The 16,015-nt window shown below is 42.9% G+C and overlaps 1 protein-coding gene across 4 annotated transcripts in view; it reads right to left on the minus strand.

Annotated features, from left to right (window-relative positions):
* CXXC5 (CXXC finger protein 5) overlaps positions 1–16,015 on the minus strand; it is a 64,745-nt gene that overhangs the window by 19,515 nt on the left and 29,215 nt on the right. For 3 of the 4 annotated variants that reach the window (XM_083448817.1, XM_083448820.1, XM_083448818.1), the window contains exon 2: positions 11,115–11,213. The exons of the other annotated variant lie outside the window; for it this stretch is intronic. The gene's annotated coding sequence lies outside the window, so the exon portion shown is untranslated. The remainder of the gene's footprint in view (positions 1–11,114; positions 11,214–16,015) is intronic. 4 annotated transcript variants of the gene reach the window in all.

Consider the following 16,015-nt stretch of genomic DNA (forward strand, 5'->3'; position numbering starts at 1 on the left):
GTCGCTGGGGTGTAAATACCTTGCCAGTGGGACATTTTGTTTTGCTCTGGAGTGTTATTTGTTGTGCTCAACAGCTTCCCCCCGCTTTTGTACATGAAATGGTTCTGGTGCAGCCATTTCCCAGGCCTGCCTGTGGGACATGCCTCTTGGCAGAGCCGGCCCTCAGCCCATGGAGGATGAGGCAGCCCTGCGCGGGAAGCAAAGGTGGCAGTGGCTGAGGAGGCCTTGCCAGACAGCTGGCGATGGAGGAGAAATGCAGCAGCAGCAGCAAGGTCTTGCCCGGAGGTGGGCAGCTGGGGCTCATAGTGAGCGGTAGAGGGGCGCATGCCTGAGGCAGGGCCTGTGCAGCAAGCCCCATTTTTCCGAGTGGGGCTCACGGGGTTAGAGACCTAGGCTAAACTATGCATTTACTGCATAATAGTTGCACCCCCTTTTTTTGAAAAGAAAAATCAGCATTAAAAATGCAACCATTACGTGGTGAAATACGGTATTTGGAACAGAGCAGCTACGTTTATATTATCCGCATGCCTGTCATATTCACATATAAAGCAGAGGATGCAACGAAGACAAGAGGAGTCTGCTGGATCAAGTCAACGGCTCCTCTAGCCAGCATCCTGTTCTCACAGTGGCCAACCAGGCGCTCCAGTGGGAAACCCAAAAGCAGGACCTGAAAGCAAGAGGCCTCTCCAGCCCCCAGGGCTTCCAGCAACTGATGCTCTGCAGCACTGCTGCCTCAGACTGTGGAGGCAGAGCTGCACATGGTAAAGAGTGCATGGGAGAGGGTCGCAAAAGCCTCTCCCCTGCATCTTACCTCACAGCACTTTATTGTTTCTCAGAGTTTTCTCACAGCCTAGCTCAGCGTTGCTACTGAAGCAGGGCTGAGGGAGAGCGCAGGGAGCCAAGGCACAGAGGGCCTTTACCTTCCCTTTCCTCAAATGTTGCTTCCCATGTAAAGAACAGCTCCCACATCTCCTTTCCCTGAAGAGGCACATATATGAATGCCCCTTCATGTTGTGGCTGACCGACAAAGTCAAGGAGAAGCCACAGCGCTGCCTCAGTAGGCCTGGGCCCACCATCCAGAGCCCCCACGTCCTGTCAACGCAAGGAGGGGAGGAGGGCTGAGGCTGCCTGTCCCGCCACTGACCTCCACATGTTGCCAGGAATGCAAGAAAGAGTTCTCCATGGGGAGATTAGGGCCATGGCCTTGTGATGCTGCTCCCCTCCACGTCCTGGCTGAATGCATGAGCTGGCATGTGAGAAGAAGGTTTATAAGCCTATGAGCAAGGCTCTGATAACTGGCTTTTTTCTTTAATCTATCACCTTAAAAACATGTTGAATTATGTCAAACTGGGAACAGGAAAAAAATCATTTTATTTTATTAGCTTTTGAAAAAAACGAAGGTTATTGTTGCTTTCAGCAACCAGCCATAATGATTCAATTAAAAACAACTAGCCCATATACAGTAAAATCTCCTGTACTTTCAACAGCAAAAGACAGACAACCAATTATCTTTATATGCCTATTTCACACACACGTGCTTGGGATGCGTGTTCTTTCTGGCCCACCCTGGTTAGACTATTAATGCACATTTGCCTTCTTCTTTTGACAATCTCCTGTGGTATCTTCTTTCTCCACCTCCCTTTCTGTCCAGGTTGCTGTTGTTAATTAAATATACCATATTTTTTGCTCTATAAGACTCACTTTTTCCCTCCTAAAAAGTAAGGGAAAATGTGTGTGCATCTTATGGAGCGAATGCAGGCTGCGCAGCTATCCCAGAAGATAGAACAGCAAGAGGGATTGCTGCTTTCACTGCGTAGCGATCCCTCTTGCTGTTCTGGCTTCTGAGATTCAGAATATTTTTTTTCTTGTTTTCCTCCTCCAAAAACTAGGTGCGTCTTATGGTCTGGTGCGTCTTATAGAGCGAAAAATACGGTATATACTACCCTATACCTGATGGCTCGGAAGACGCGGCAGCGGCAGAAGAATCTCCCACAGGATACATTGGGATCGGAAAAGCCAGAAGACCTCTGAGCTAGTCTGATCAAAATGGGGCCATGGGGTTCCACCACCAGGTTCCATCCTGCCTAAGTCACGGTCTTCTGGAATGCCAGGCTCTGCCCAGTTAGGCTTTCCCTAGTCTATCCTAACTCCATCTCCAGGCCCACAATTGCCCAACATCCAAGGACATATACTTTTTAAAATCAAAAGTTGTCTCTGCCCTTTAAGACTGATTTCTGCAAGAGAAGGAAGCAGAGGACATAAAGCATGTGTGACAACCCTAGAAAGGCCCATATAGCCAGCTCTAGCTAATACATACATACTTGCTGTAGCTACTCCTACTACTACCCCACCTTTTTCCCTGACAGGACTCAAGGCAGCTTTTATACAGATGAAACAAGAACCGCTAAAATCATAGGGGGAAAAACCATTGAAAACAATTAAACATGAATAGAATTTAAACTATATGCTTATATAAAATCTGTTTAGAACATTGCAATAAGGACAGGAAAGAACCATCCCTTTCATTAAAAACCTTCAGTTCCCCAAACCCTATTGGAACAAGGAGATCTTCAGCTGCCAGCAGAAGGACAAGGAGGGAGCCAGTCTAACTTCTCCAGTGAGAGACTTCCAAAGTCTGGGAGTAGCCACTGAGAAGGTCTTCTCCTGTGCTCCTACCAAGCGTGCCTGTGGGGGTGGTGGGACCAAGAGAAAGCCTCAAGGTTCTCAAAACCCAGGCAGGTCCATATGAGGGGATACAATCTTTCAGATAGCTTCGACCTAAGCCACGTAGGGCTTTATGGGTTATAACCAGCACTTTGGATCACGTCTGATGACCAGCCCCAGTCAGCAATCTGGCCACAGCAATCAAGCCATTAGGGTGTTTTCTCTCACCATTAACACTCCATTGTGTCAGAGCAGTTCCAACCAATGGCAGCAGGGCGTGGGGGAATCTGGAGTGGCAGACCTTTTTTAGTACAGTGGTACCTCAGGTTATGCACTTAATTCGATCTGGAGGTCTATTCTTAACCCGAAACTGTTCTTAACCTGAGGTGCGCTTTTGCTAATGGGATCTCCCGCTGTCGCCGTGCAATTTCAGTTCTCATCCTGCAGCAAAGTTCTCAAACCGAGGTACTACTTCCAGGTTAGCGGAGTTTGTAACCCTAAGTATTTGTAACCCAAAGCATTTGTAACCCAAGGTACCACTGTATATTAAATAGATGTAGCTATAGCAAGTATGTATAATTTCTTCCACAAATCCTTGGAACCTCTTCAGCTGTTTTTTCAGAAGTAGAATAGGAAGCAGCCAAGATTTCTATTGCATATTGCATGGAAAATATTCTGAGCAGAAATAAAACCACACATAAGCTACATTAGTTTGCCTTTGGACATACCATACCAGAAGGAGCTGACAGAGCTGTTACAGTCTACCGGACCGATAATCCACAAACTAAGATGGATTCATTGTACATGGCAGATTGTAACAGCTCCAAAGAAACCATCAGTACCTGCTGCATTTATTCACTTGCTCTTTAAGGGGCCCAAAACATGGGATTTCAAAGATAAGGTGCACTAGTTGTTCTGATCTGCTGCACACATAAACCCTGCCAGGAACGGGGGGGGGGGGGGGGGAACAGCAATCTCCAGACAAAAATAAGCACTATTCCATTTTCAGTGTTCTGCTTCAAGGACTGAAGTTACTATGGATGACCAGAGATGGTGGGTGCACCTCTGCTAACTGCAAGGATTTACAGATCCATTTCCGCTGTGATATTACCACACAAAATACATGGGAAGATAAAAAAATAATAATTCTACTGATTTGGCCAAGTATTTCCACAACTATGGCACAGGCTTCAGTTTGTTCCATCTGGGAAAAAGAAGCATGCTTATTTACTTAAATCAAAAGAATTTGAAACTGGTCTGTTTCCATGCAGCACCTTCAAAGTTAGTTTCATCATAGGTCTAAACTCCATTCAGGGTTGTCATCCACCAAAATTAGGTCAAAGGGTTTATTTTGAACACATACCATGCTTTTAAATGTTTATCTTGTTTGCAAAGCTGTCAGGCTCAGGGCATGCAGCTGCTACAGGTAAAGGATCTTTTAAGGCTGGAACTAGAACAATTGCACAGCCTGCTCATGTCATCTGAAGGTTACAAACTGCCCTAAACCTGGTGAAAATTCACCCTTATAAAGATGTAACATTTATTCTGAATGTAACAAAACATTTATAATGTTTGAATTTAAGGAAACCTCTATGTGGTTTACTGAACTATTTAAAAAAAATAAAATTATTGATAAAACTTGTTAGAAATAGGTATTTTAAAATATTAAAAAATTGATTAAAATCAACAGCAGCTAAAATGAAACAGAAGACATGTAGCTTCTGCATGTGTGGATAGACTTGTCAAAACAAAAATGTTTTAAGCAGCTTCTGAAAAGAGCCTAGCGTAGGCTCCTGCCTACTGTCCCTAGATAGTGAGTTCCAACGTGTAGATGCTGAAAGAGTGGTTTCTTACAAGTGCAGAATCAGTATTATGTGGTACCTGCAAAACTGCCAGTTCCACATGGTCCCCTAAGTAAGCCAGAAGCACTCTAGCACAGGGCCGCAATTCTCATGCCACAGAGCCGCCTCAGGTTCATGTGAGGTGTTTTCAAGGGAGGCACTCTTAGAACACACCTAAGTCAACTAAGAAATCATTCCCACTGCGTTCCATGAGGCTTAAGGTAAAGGTAAAGGACCCCTGACAGTTAAGTCCAGTCACAAACAACTCTGGGGTTGCGGCGCTCATCTCGCTTTACTGGCTGAGGGAGCCGGCGTTTGTCCGCAGACAGTTTTTCCAGGTCATGTGGCCAGCATGACTAAGCAGATTCTGGCGAACCAGAGCAAACGCCATTTACCTTCCCGCTGGAGCGGTACCTATTTATCTACTTGCACTTTGACGTGCTTTCAAACTGCTAGGTGGGCAGGAGCAGGGACAGAGCAATGGGAGCTCACCCCGTCATGGGGATTCACACTGCCAACCTTCTGATCAGCAAGCCCTAGGCTCTGTGGTTTAGACCGCAGTGCCAACCGCATCCCTCTATGAGGCTTACTCCCAGGTAAATGCATATAGTATTGCAGTTTTGATTGAAGCCAGTTTGAAAGAAGATTCTTCAGGCTACAGAGGATAAAAACCAGGAAGTACTCTTGGAGGTGGTAAGGTTTGTTGGAAGAACTTATTCCCACAACTGCCAAAGTTTTGCACAGCTCCCTGCGCCAAAGTACATAATTGGGATTATGTCCTCCAGCTGTAAAGAAGAAGGAACAGCTACTAGGTGATTAGAATGCCCACTTTCCAATGTGAATATCTCCCAGGAAGGGACCTATTGGAATGCCCCATGAAACAGGATAACCACCACCAGAATAGAATAGGGCAACCTATGCAAGATGCCCCATAGGATTTTCTGGCCCTGTACACTGTATGCAGATTGGTCCCTCCAACCCACTGAAAGTAAGAGAGCATATATTTGCATTAAATTTGCATATGATTTGCGTCATATGTAGATACATGTCCAAAAGTATCTAACAGACAGAATGTGAACTTGCAAAGCTTCCGTACTCCTAACAAAGGCATGCAAACTCTACAAGCTTAAATGATCACATTTTAGCAATATACTTCCCTGTATCGTAACCCTAACAGAGAGGCCACAGCTCAGTGGTTGAACACATGCCCTGAATGCAGACAGTCCCTGGTTCAACTCAGTATCCCCTGTTGAAGGTTCTCAGGTGTCAGAGCTGGGGAAGACACCTCAGCCGGAGGCCCTGCTGGGCCTTGTGCAGTCAAAGATGGCAGCACTGGGTTAGCTGGACTAACAGCAAGATTAAGTAGAAGGCAGCTCTATAGCGTAGCTATTTAATAAAGATGCCGCTTGTGCAACGTTACAGAAATTTGTTGGCTATACACAGCAGACTACAAGCCAAAACAAGATACTCATAGGCTAAAAAGAAGATCTCCGCAGTCTTAACCAAACGTTCACCACAGGTGAACAAGCAGCAACAGTGACTGTCACGGCCTGCACACCTGCTGGCTCTCTTGAGTGAACTGCGGCCCTGACGATGGATGCGAAGAGGAGAAGCACCTGCCTGCTCCCTCTGGACCGGTGAGGAGGAGCTATCAAGGAGGGCCCTCAACTTGGCATCAGCTCTGGAGAAGCAGGGAGAGCATGCTGTGCCCCAGCTCTTGCTCTTTGCGCTATCCTGAATGTACAGTGGCTTGTCAGATTTGGGGATGGCAAGCAGAGAGCAACAGGAACTGAATGCCGTTGGTAGACCGGCAAGCTGGTGATGAGCTGCCAGTCAGCATTATGTCTCTTTGGGAAGAGTGTGGGGGCTAAAACGAGTGCCAACGGACTTCATGAATGTGCAGGAAACACAGCTGTCTCTTACTCCACAAACCATTTACTGGCCCTAACCCGTCAATTGTATCAACTTCCCTTCCCCTCAGGATCCTGTGGGATATGATCTGATTGCACCAAAAGTGAACTACAGGTAGGCAGGCATGGTGGACTGTGCCTGAGGGGAAGGGGGAAATAACTGAAAATCTGATCTACCAGACAGGAAGACAACATCTTCTGTCATCTGTTCAGTTGTAATGGGAACAACCTTCAGAGTGGAAAGCCACCTAATGAGGCATCTCAGGGAGTCATGAGAAACACACTTTGGCCTGGTTCACATGTAACACAAAGCCAAACCATGGCTTTCCATGAACTACTGCGGCCACAGCACACCTCTCGCAACCCTGCTGCTGAGCTAGGGTGAAGTGACTGCTGGGTTTAGCTGAAGTACAAACCCAGGCTTGTGATTTGTCTCACACCAGACAAACCATGAGCCTGGGTTCAAACAACACACTATGCCAAACCATTACTTACTCCCAAGGAGTGCAGTGGCCACAATCTTCACCCTAGGAGCCCAAACCTTTGCACTTAACTGTGATTTGGCTCACCATTACATGTGAATACACCTGCAACGTTCGGAAGCAGAAACAACCGATGAGGCAAATTGTTTGTTGGAGGGGGCAGCCTCCCCACCCTTCCTTTTCAGTGCCAGGAGACACCAGTGGATGTGGGGGTGTCACAGCTAGCGCTGCGTAAGTGTGCTGTTGTTGAGTCAGCCCAGTTGATTCTAGCGTTTGCCCTCCACAACCATCTATTCAGCAACACGCTGGCTGAGATACTCCCATCTGCAGCCCCGTCTGCCATTGCCAAGAGATGCAAACAGGAAGGACCTTCTCTCCCACCCCTGCCCCCAGCAGCTGCCTCATCAGTCACAGTTTTCACCTTCTCCTCCTCCTGCCTGCTCTTTTAGCCATTCCTAGGCCATGAAGGTGTTGCTCTGCATTTTCAGGCCCTTTAACTAAAGATGCTCCACTCGGACTTTCTCAATCTTTACTCACCCTTCCCCGTTATCGTTAACACCAACACTCCTCTTAGACCTTCCTCCAACAGCCTGCCTTTTCTGACCAAAACACCCACCCACCCAATATCTAGCCTGTGACTCATTTAAGTCTCCAGGTCCTTGATTTGGCTCTCATCCTAATCTAAATACACTGCAGACAGCGCTCCGTTGTGCTCTCCTCTCCTGAAATGCTAAGATGTGACAATTGACATTCCTGAGTGATGTTTCATTACATGATCAGGCAAGTGGATAAGACAGCGTTCCTTGGAGCAAACATGTCACAACTGGAAGGAGGATGGAGGTGTGTTGGATAAAGCACATGTGATGAATGCAGAGGTGCCTGTTTCCCCACACCATACATGGTGCGCCCCCATCACCAGCCAGGGCTTCCTACTGCATGCCAAGCCATTTCATGGTCCACATGGAAGAGACATCTATTTAGGAAAACTGCCCTTGTCTGAAGCAGCCCCCAAATAGTGACACTTTCTTTTTTCTGACTTTGCCTTTCCAGCAGCTTATTCTGCATTTATACTTTTCAATAACAAATGGAGACAGGACAAAGTTCCAAAGGATAATGCTGATGCCTCGCTCTCCCCTTGTCCTGCTGATACAGAATGTTTTGCCAGCTCTCCTAATGCACTGCAGAGACTCTCGGCTCAGCTGAATAAAGAGGCGAGATTCAGCTACAGCAGGAGGTGGGAAGAGGAGGGAGAGAAGGCCCTGCCTCATGAATATTCAACTGAAGCTCCAGGCCCCCAGCTAATCCTTAAAAATTTTCACTCCAGAGGGATCACAAGAGTTCAAAATAGAAAAGGCCGTATATTACGGATTAGTAGACAGAACCCATCCCTTCTGCTCGGACAGACAAGGTCCTCAAGGTGTGGCTTGCTTCTTTATTTTGTTACTCAAATGCTACCATTTGATATCTCTCGCTTCTTCAATATTCTCTATGGACTCAAGTATCCTATTACTGCATATTTTAATTATGGGTGTTTATCTTTTAAAAGTTTTAAACAATTCTATTAATTGTGCACCCTAATTATAGTTGTTTATATTTTAATGCTTGTGTGACATTGGTTTTGACACTTGTAAACTGCTTAGAAGGCTATTTTGGCATTAAGCAGTATAAATAATAATTCTTGCCTATTATTTCTAAGTCTGTTGGTTCACCCACTGAGTGTCATGTAAGATTGGACTTACAATCATAGTCATATTGGGGCCCAATATCAAATACTGAATATAATATACAACTTTACTCATGGGAAAAGTTGTGGAAGGAGGATTAAAAATTTACGGATTGTTGTACATTGAAAGAGAACTATATGAGAATGATGTATCGTTGGTATTTGACTCCTATAAGATTAGCAAAAATGTATAAAAACACTTCCAACTTACATTGGAAGTGTAAGGAAAAAGAAGGCACATTGCACCACATGTGGTGGACATGCAAAATAACAAAATAAATCTGGGAAATGATATATAATGAATTGAAAAAATGTTTAAGATAACCTTTGTCAAAAAGCCAGAAGTTTTCTTATTAGGAACAACAGGTGATGAAATACCAAAGGATTTGAAAAGACTGTTTATGCATGCATCAACAGCCGCAAGAATGCTTTTTTCCCAGAGATGGAAGGAAAAGAAAGTCCCAATCATAGAAGAATGGATAACCTGGATGATGGACTATGCCGAAACGGCAAAAATTACCATGAAGATCAGACACCAAGATGAGAAGAAAATTACTAAGGAATGGGGGGAAATTATAGAGTACCTTAAAGATCACTGTAGATATTTAAAAACATTAGCAGGATTCTTATAACATTTATAATGTAATAAGGTTAAAGATAAAAAGTGGATATAAAATGAATTTGGAAAATGTAATTAGATGCAGTAGAAAGAATAGACAAATATTTGAAACGGGGGGGGCAGGGAGAAGTCTGAAGATTCAAGTAATCTCAGATGTGTGAAATTTCAAAATGATTTTAATATAAATAATGCTGTTAAAAATGAAAATTTTATTTTAAAAAAACAACCCACCAATCATTTTACTTTGAAAAAATTAGAGCTGAAACTAGGTGTGTTGCTGAAACTAGGTGCGTTGAATTTTTGACAGTTGTCAAAATAAATCCAACTTGGATATTCCTGATTATTTGGGAGCAAGGTCAACCAAACACATGCAATATCCAAAAGTGAGCTTAAATTGGCAAGAACATAAAAAGAGGCTGTTGGATCAGACCAATGGCCCGTCCAGGCCAGCATCCCGGACTAAATGGGACGTACCCATGGGAAATCCGCAGGAGGGACCTATGCGCAAGGGCACTCTGCCCTACCTCCTGCCGCGTGGTTTCCAGGACTGGTGTTCAGAAGCATTACTGCCCCTGACAGTGGAAGCAGAGCATACACATCTTGGCTAGTACCAATTGATGTCCTTAAGGTAAAGGTAAAGGAACCCCGACCATTAGGTCCAGTTGTGAATGACTCTGGGGTTGCAGCGCTCATCTCGCTTTATTGGCCGAGGGAGCCGGCGTACAGCTTCCGGGTTATGTGGCCAGCATGACTAAGCCGCTTCTGGCGAACTAGAGCAGCGCATGGAAACGCCATTTACCTTCCCGCTGGAGAAGTAGACCTATTTATCTACTTGCACTTTGACGTGCTTTCGAACTGCTAGGTTGGCAGGAATTGATGCCCTTATCCTTCATCAATTTGTCCAATCCTTTTTTAAAGCCATCCAATCTGGCCGAAGCCCAAACACATGCACAAAGTTGTGTGCTGGTTTGGGGATGATGCATGAGAACATTTAAATCAGCAGTTCTCAACCTGTGGGTCCCCAGATGTTGTTGGACTACAACTCCCATCACCCCTGAGCTCTGGCCTTGCTAGCTAGGGGTGATGAGACCCACAGGGCACCCACAGGTTGAGAAAGGCTGATTTAAATGGTTACATGCATTTTAAATAGTGCTTTTGCCGGGTTGGAAGTGAAACCCCATTTTGCAGATTTGACGTTCAGATCTGAATCTTCACATTTTACATTAAGTGATAATATTCACTGTTAACTTATGATGGCATCTATTTTGTCTAAGTATGAACCATTAAGATGACGTGTTAAACCTTTCCAGTAGGATCTCTGCCAGTGGCAGTCCTTCATTTTTGGTGGCAAAAATCATTCATGCTGATTCAATGCAAAGCGAAACATCAGCATTTAAAACCTGAACAAAACCTTCTAGGATACCCCAAGTGTTAAGGCATAGCGGAAATGCACACGTTGTAGCTTATTTTGGAAGGAATAAACAAAGAGCCATGGAAAAACCGAGTTACAGAAATGAGAACTAACAAGGTAGAAGTTTGGAGTGCAAATTCTGGCCCCTCCTTGCACATCATCTGCCAGCCTGGGTCACTTAGAATGGTGGGCGGCTGCTGTGTGATTCCTAGAGCAAGTAATCAGATGGAGCGAAGCTGTTTTGCTAAGCTCCATTATTGATGGGCTGGCAGATGGTAATCAGATTTCCTGAGCAAGTGTCCCTTAGTTAGGCTAAAAAGAATTTGAGAGCTCACCTCCCTCCTGTTGAAAGTAGAGGCAAGGGTTCCATTGGCTTCAAGCAGAGCCTCACAGAGACCAGTAGGTCCATTCTGCTAATTTGTAACCCACATTACAACAACCAAGACTTTAAAAAAGTTGCCTACCACACTTTGGTCGACTGCTCTTTCTTAACCGAAGATCCTCTTATGCAAGCAATCTGTCCTTGTCTCCTCTCTGTAGTTGCTTACTTGTACAGTGCAGAGCTGAAACAAGGTAAAAGATTTGAAATTTAATACATTTCTGATTTAAAATTCCTTAGAATTCTGAAATTATGGCTTTGAGGTATATCTTTTTTTTTTTTTAAGTACAGTGGTACCTTGGTTTAAGAACAGCTTAGTCTATGAACAACTTGGATTAAGAACCCGGAAGTAGGTGTTTTGGTTTGTGAACTTTGTCTTAGAATAAGAACATATTTCGCTTCCTGTTGAGTGTGTTCCATTTGGAAATTGATTCCTCCGCTGCTATGGGAAAGCACACCTTGGTTTAAGAACACTTTGGTTTAAGAACGGACTTCCGGACAGGATTAAGTTCGTAAACCAAGGTACCACTGTAATGTGTTTTAAAATAATGTTTTAAGTATCAACTTGCTGGCTCCTTGCTTCTTCCTAAAATATTCTAGCCCCACAGCATGCTTAACTGCTGATGTTGGGGTAGAAATCAAATTACGAGAATATGAATTTGAATTTCTGCAAGCAAATTAAGAGTTAGGAGATTTTGCTTGAATATCTCCCATGAAAAACTCATTACCACTCTAATGTAAAGTAAACATCATCTCCTTCCAAGGAACTATAATGGCTTCTTCCGGTCTACCACAGAGAAGTCAAGGGCCTTTTCAAGAACAGCCCCTCTGTTTGCTACATTATGCTGTTATGTAATCAGACCTAGCAGCACCACCTACTGCCAGTTTATAAGCATCACAAACATTATGCTACTATAGCAGGCGGGTGTTGGGGCGAGACGCCTTTGTGGAGTTAGACATTTAAAGAAGTCTGCACCCTGGGGCCAGGTAGCCAGGCACAGAAAATCCAATGATAATTTGCCACCAGTTGCATCACATCACCAAAAGTATTCATGGAATGGATAACTATGCCCCAAAGATCAAGCCTTTAAGGAACAACATGAAGGTGATCAGTTCAGGCAGGTAGGCTGGTGCAAAACAGGCTGGTACTGTGGATAAGGTTATTATTGTTTACTCAATGTTATTTCCTGCCCTTCTCCGTTAGATCCCAGGATCCGTTTACCAACTAATTAAAATTCAATATTAAAAACAGTTCAAAACTGTAAGTCACAGGGTTCCTGAAAACACACATTCAGTTGTCAAAGACCAAGGTGAGAGGAATAAGAAGGACACACTAAGAACGGTGCCAGACGCGCTTAGTGATGTGACAATATTCTCGTGAATGAGAATATTCGAGAATATTTTGTCCTAGAAAGTTCTTCAGAAAATATTCTCCAAACTGTAAATTCTAAGGAAAGAACTAGTTTTACAACACACACTTAAAAAATCTAGTAAATAATAAGTCAAGCTGTGATATTGCCAGTGTAAGTAATGAATAATGGTTTTTTTTATCCAGTTACATTACTGGGCATTGTGTCATTCACCATTGGCAGTTCTGAAACGTGAGCTACAGAAAACATTTTTTTAGTTTTAAACATGCTATTCATTTAATTTGATGAACATTTGAATTCGTATGTATTTCAACCATATGTAATAGCCTTTTTTCTATTTTGGTGTGACCTTATTCTTAGCAATTCTATACCCTTGGCCATACAGTGTGGGGTGTTTTGTGTTTTTTTACAGAAAGTAGCTTTAATGCATTATACCAGGCATAGGCAAACTCCAGCCCTCCAGATGCTTGGGACTACAATTCCCATCATCCCATCATTAGCTAGGGATGATGGGAATTGTAGTCCCAAACATCTGGAGGGCCTATACAGTACCTGCTTTATACACTTAAAGTACCTAGGCCTATAAAATTATGTGTAACAGCACGTGAGGTGGCCTTGATTTTAACAGTTGACATTTCTGTATGTAGATAAGCTTATTAAAGAACATACTCATGTAGCGGACCTGAGATTTTTTTTATACTGTATTCCTTTTACTTTAAAAGTCATACACACACAACATAATTATAATTCAAGTTGATGGTAAATATATGGTAAGTGGCAGGCTTAGTGATTAACGTGAGTCTTTCGTGTTGAATTTTTAATTTCAAGTTTGGTGCAAAAAATCAAAGAATGGAATTCCCGGCATTGCCCCATTGAATAAACATATCTTTACAGTTTTTTGTTTCTATCTGAAAAAGTTTACCCATGAATAAACATGTATATTAACTAATTATATCATTTTCAATGCATTAAAATGAATATTCTCCTATTTTAAATGAAAACTCTCTAATATTCTCATTAATTGAGAATATTCTCAAGAATTTAACATCACTAGACCAGGGAGAAGAGTCGGTGGAAGAAGACTGGAAGAAATTCAGAGTATATTTACAGAAATATTGCAAAATTAATGAATGTTAGAAGAATGCTGGAATGAAGTTATATGGTTTTAGCAGAAACATTATAAGGAATTAAGTGAAAACTGATTGGCAATGGGTCAAAGTGGAAAATTTAAAGTTAGATTGTGTTAAGATTAATTATAGAACAAAAAATTTGAGAAAGATGGAAAGGATTTGCTGAAATAGCTATGAACTAAAATACAAAAAAGGAAGGTGTGAGGAGGTCGATGAAACAAGTAAATGAAAAGTACGGATATGGAAACATTGGATGTGTTTTAAAATTTTTCTGTTCTTTTTGTTGCTTTAATGCACTGTTTTTCTCTGTTTTTCTTTTTACTTTTGATGTACTGATTGTTAAATTCTTTAATGTTTTTTGTTCTTTTTTCTCTTTTTTTCTGTAATTATTAAACTTCTAATAAATATTATTATAAATAAATAAAAAAGAATTTAACATCCCTAGACGCACTTCTGTGGGGAGAGAATTGCACAACCCTGGACCTGGCATGGAGACTGCCCTCTCCCAAACTGCCCAAGGGCACCTCCGAGGATCTGATCCCCCAGAGAGAATGTGGGGAAGGAGGCCATCTTTCAGGTCTCTAGCGCCCAGGTCATGTAGGGCTTTAAATACTCGTATGAGCACCTGCTTGCCAGTTTTCTTCTTTTTTTGATTTAATTTTTATTACAGATTTTCTTGTATAGCAAAGGTACATTTAGCATCTCTGTTTTCAATTCATGGTCTTTTTTCACAGTTCAGTTCCATTCTGTGTGAGACGCTGCTGTTGCAGACATCATATGTGACCGGGGGGGGGGGTAGGCAGGGAGAGAGAGCAAGGGAGAAAGAAGGGGAGATACTGATCTTTCATTCTATTGCATAGTGTTTGTGCAGGGTTTCTGTGTCAGGGTCACGTGAGTAGGTCCTTTATTTATTTATTTATTTATTCATTCATTCATTCATTCATTCATTCATTCTTGTTGGCAGTGCAAGAGATTAGAGGGTCGGTACATGGTTGGTACATTCAGTTGGTTGCAGTCTGGTTTGTTTGTATGTGTGAAACGGTGGGGTGGGGTGGGGTGGGGGATTGGGTCAGATTAGCCATATCGATTTGTACGCTGTTGGAGGGGTCAGGTCATTGTCCTGTTGAGCTGTATATGTGATAAAGGGGAGCCACACTGGTGTGAAGGCATCCTCTTTTGCTTGTGCCTGTGCTAATTTAATTTTGTTGGTTGACTTTTCTAGCAGGGCAGTTTCCCACACAATTTGGTACCAGTCATGCCCACCAGGCAGAGAAAAATACAAAGCAATGCCAGGCTGAATGTATGTACCAAAGGCAGACTGGCTGGCCTAGCGTTGTTAAAGACAAGGTTGCCAACTGATCAAAAAGAAACTTGCCCGGCCTGCTCTGTAACTCTATTAGGAGGTAGATCTTTGGACGGAGTGAATTTGAGCACTATCATTTGTCAATGTTTACAGGTGAAGCTTATGTTAAAAACAGAACAACCCTGGCAGGAGTTTGAACTCTGCTACTAAGTTTGATTTTATACGTAATTCTATTGTGCTTCTCTCTGATCTTACATTTCTTTCTGAACAAATAATGTTTCTGACTGGTAGCTAAAAAACCTACCCATGATGTTCCATCACTCTAGCTTAAAGTTATCGGTGAAAAAATAAAATAAAAGCTTTGTCCTTTGCCAGAACACGCTATCACCTTAGACACCTGTATCTTCCTAAGAGTTAAAGATTGGTGCAATGGGACTGCAACAGTTTAAGTGCTGTTTTGGCCTCATGGCAAAACTGTATCTGTTATCATCTAACAGTGATGGCAGCAGATGGTGAGGTTAAGGAGATTAGGAGTAGGAAGTCTAAAGTACATCACATCTAGCTCTCGGCCTGTCAGACCTCCATTTTGGGAGACAGAGCTAATGGTCATTGCAGCCTTCCAGACATTCAAAGATAAACCATCCTGTTTTACTCAACCAGTTTCAACTAAGATGAAAGGGTCATGCCCAGCCTCATATCCCAGACTAGAGGTTGTGGAAGGACACACTTTTCAGATGTGACCTCTATATTATGGGATGTGCTCCCTGACCATATGGTCCAGCAGCACATCTCCTACCCAGCATACAGAAAAGCATCCTAGAGATGCCCCGATTTTCTCTTTACAGTCGTGGTCCTTGTGGCTAACATTACAACAACATCATCATCATCATCAGAACTACATCAGAAATAGGAAACCAGCCAAGAAGGCTGTTGTCGCACCAGATGACAAATAAGTAAAATAACTACAGGAAGAAAATAGGGAGGTTGCAAAGAAACTAGACGAATTATTGGCATTAGTCTTCACAGCAAAAGATACTGATGACATACCGACGCATGGATTGCTCTTTCCTGCTAGGACATTGGAAGAATTATACATAGAATAAAAGAAGTAACGAGATGAAGTTCTACAGATAATTTATAAAACAAAAAAAAGCAGGTATGGATGATATACTCCTGAGAATTT

This window comes from Podarcis tiliguerta (assembly GCF_965153285.1).
Source record: "Podarcis tiliguerta genome assembly, chromosome: 7".
In the NCBI taxonomy this organism is placed as follows: domain Eukaryota; kingdom Metazoa; phylum Chordata; class Lepidosauria; order Squamata; family Lacertidae; genus Podarcis; species Podarcis tiliguerta.